This window comes from Triticum dicoccoides, chromosome 4B (genome assembly GCF_002162155.2).
Source record: "Triticum dicoccoides isolate Atlit2015 ecotype Zavitan chromosome 4B, WEW_v2.0, whole genome shotgun sequence".
NCBI lineage: Eukaryota > Viridiplantae > Streptophyta > Magnoliopsida > Poales > Poaceae > Triticum > Triticum dicoccoides.
Genome location: NC_041387.1, coordinates 244175167 through 244178916, shown reverse-complemented (window position 1 = coordinate 244178916; position 3750 = coordinate 244175167).

Sequence of the window (3750 nt, the reverse complement as noted above, 5' to 3'; positions counted from 1 at the left end):
ATACTTTCAAGTATTCGGCTCAAAGTGCTACATTCTTGATAAGCATCGTCGTTCTAAATTTTCTCCTAAGTCTCATGAAGGTTTCCTACTAGGTTATGGCTCAAACTCTCACACTTACCGTGTCTACAACAATTTCACCCGAAAGGTTGAAGAGACGGTAGATGTGAAGTTTGATGAATCTAACGGCTCGCAAGTAGAGCAATTGCCAATTGATGTAGGAGACTAAGATCCTTCAGAAGCAATCCAAGACTTGTCTATTGGCAAGGTCCGTCCAACGGAGGTGAAGGAGAGTACCTCATCCGTCCAAGTGGAAGCTTCTACTTCACGACAAGGTGAACCAAGAGTTGATACGGAAGCATCCACAAGTGGAACACACCAAGATGAAGAAAACAAGGAAGTAAACGAGGAAGTGCATCAAGATGAACGTCAACAACTTCCTTCTCCACCACGACAAGAGAACGACAACGCCAACAATGAAGAAGGCCAAGAAGAAGAACAAGATGAAGAAGAAGTTCAACCAAGAACCAAGCAAAAGCTTTCACGAGTTCGAGCAAGAATTGCTAAAGACCATCCCGTCGAGCAAATCTACAATGATATTCAAACTGGGAGAATCACTCGCTCTAAAACTCGTTTAGCTAACTTTTGTAAAAACTATTCTTTCATCTCTAGCATTGAACCTATGAAGGTCGAAGAAGCATTGGAAGATCCGGATTGGATAAATGCTATGCATGAAGAGCTACTAAACTTTGAGAGGAACCAAGTTTGGACATTGGTTGAGAAGCCCAACAACAACCACAACATCATCGGTACCAAATGGGTGTTTCGCAACAAGCAAGATGAAGATGGACAAGTAGTTCGCAACAAAGCACGTCTCGTCTCCCAAGGCTACACACAAGTCGAAGGCATGGACTATGGTGAGACTTACGCTCCCGTTGCTAGACTTGAGTCCATTCGCATCTTACTTGCCTATGCTAATCACCATGATATCACCTTGTACCAAATGGACATTAAAAGTGCTTTTCTAAATGGTGAAATAGAGGAGGAAGTTTATGTTAAGCAACCTCCCGGCTTTGTCAATCCTAAGAAACCAAATAATGTTTACAAACTGCACAAAGCCCTTTATGGTCTTATACAAGCTCCTAGAGCGTGGTATAAATGCTTGACCAAGTTCCTCATTGAAAAAGGCTTTGAGATTGGGAAAATTGATTCCACACTTTTTACTAAAAGGGTTAATGGAGAACTATTTGTGTGCCAAATCTATGTTGATGATATTATATTTGGTTCAACTAACCCTCATTTTAGTGAAAAGTTTGGGAAGCTAATGTCAGAGAAGTTTGAGATGTCTATGATGAGTGAACTCAAATTCTTTCTTGGTTTGCAAATCAAGCAAACTAAGGAAGGTACCTTTGTCTCTCAAAGTAAGTACACCAAGGACCTATTCAAGAAGTTCAATATGCAACAATGCAAAGGTATGACAACACCCATGCCTACTAGTGGACATCTTGACTTGACCAAAGATGGTGAATCGGTTGATCAAAAGGTTATCGCTCTAGGATTGGTTCATTGTTATATCTATGTGCTTCACGTCCCGATATCATGCTAAGTGTGTGCATGTGTGCATGATATCAAGCTGCTCCTAAAGAATGTCATCTTAAGGTCGTGAAAAGGATAGTGAGATACTTAATCCAGACACCAAATTTTGTCATTTGGTATCCTAAGAGGGCCTCTTTCGATCTTGTTGGCTACTCCGACTCGGACTATGCCGGAGAAAAGGTTGATAGAAAGTGCACTTCTGGTACTTGTCAATTTCTTGGTAGATCTCTTGTGTCTTGGTCCTCCAAGAAACAAAACTCGGTATCCTTATCCACCGCCGAAGCGGAATACATTGCCGCTGACTCATGTTGTGCTCAATTACTTTGGATGACCCAAACTCTTAAAGATTATGGGATATATGTGAAACATGTTCCATTTCTTTGTGACAATGAAAGTGCTATCAAAATTGGTCATAATCCCGTACAACATTCTCGAACTAAGCATATTGAAGTTCGTCATCATTTCATTCGAGATCATGTTGCTAAGGGTGACATTAATCTTAAGCATGTTCGCACCGAAAAACAATTAGCGGATATATTCAGTAAACCTCTTGATGAGAAAGTGTTTTGCAGGTTGAGAGGAGAATTGAACATCATAGATGCTTCAAACTTGGAGTAGAAACTCCATTGGACACATGCAAGACATGAGCTTATGACTAATCCTTGATATTTCTCTTATGATGAAGATCTTATATCTTGGATACATTTGCATCTTGCATGTTATATAACCCATGTAGGTACTTGGTTGAATCAAATTCCATGAGATTGACATCTACTCACATCTTGAGCAATCTCTACATCACCAAGCTTCTACACTATGGTGGTTGAAGACAAGGAAGCACGGAACCATTTGAACATATCCTTTGACAAATTCTATGTTGAGCTTCATGATTGTCATTTTTGGATAAACAAGTGCTCTCCCTTGCAAGAACTAACCCATGTAGGTAGATGCACTCAAATTCCAAGTGGTGCTCCCAATTCTTGATGAGCTACATCAACCTTGAGCAACCCACACAAGTTCAACTACATGTTCAACACCACCAAACCAAGGTATGTTATTACATCTTAGAGAAGCTTTACTCCAAGTCATGAGTTAAAGCTACTCGACAAGATGTGAATACATCAAGATGCTTAAACGAAAAATGACAACCCCATTTTGAGCTTAAACGATGAGTATGACCTATGATCAAGTGATATCACTTGACTCCTAAGTCAATATACTCTAACATAGGTGACTTTGTCGCCGACCATCTCTAGATGAAGTTCTCTTGAGTTCTTTTCTGTATGCTCTGCATTTTCTGCATCCAATTCTTTGCACATCATTCAGTAAATTCCTTGCAAATCTTTGTGAGATCTTACTAGTCTAGTGAGCTGAGGTGACAAGTGTTTTCTCTACGATGAACTCAGTTTCACCGATTTGTTGTTTTCGGTCCAACCGAATCCTTTCGGTACAACCGACGCATACCACTTGGTGCCACCGATTTCACAACAGGAAAAACAGTTTGCCACTTATTCTGTGTTTCTTCTGATCCAGCTCCACTCAATGAATCTTGTCCTCTACAAGCATCACATTTATATAAATGCTTTGTGCTGTGACTCAAGGATCAAACCCTTCTTGGAAATTGATGTCAACGGGAGAGAGAGATCACATCAAAGCTTATCACTTAGAGAGATCACATTAGAGAGAGAGAGTATCACCTCCTCAAGGGGACAAAGAGATCTCCAGGGGGAGAGAATACTTAAGTAGAAAGTATTTCTCAAGGATCCCAGATGCTTGGTGTTCAAGAGGAGAGATGCCACATGTCTTCTTGAGGGGAAAGACATGTTCATATGTGCTTATTTGCATTAGCTTTGTTCATTTATATCCTTCAGCTCTGATTTTCTGTTACCTATCTTCTCCCAGTATCCCATGCTAGATTCAGGTGGAGTAAGACATCTAAGGGAAAGAAATCATTTAAATTCATTGCATATCTTTACCCTTGGGGACATGTCTAATACAATGTGGTACTTAGTACTCATTCTCTACATGTCATCCCAGTCTTGGTATTCTTGTGGTTTCTTCTGTTTGCTCTGGCTAGTAGATGAACCTGTGTTATCTAACCTTGTTTACGCAGGTTCATTCCATCCTAAGCCAACTCAAGACTACAAGGTAAGTATA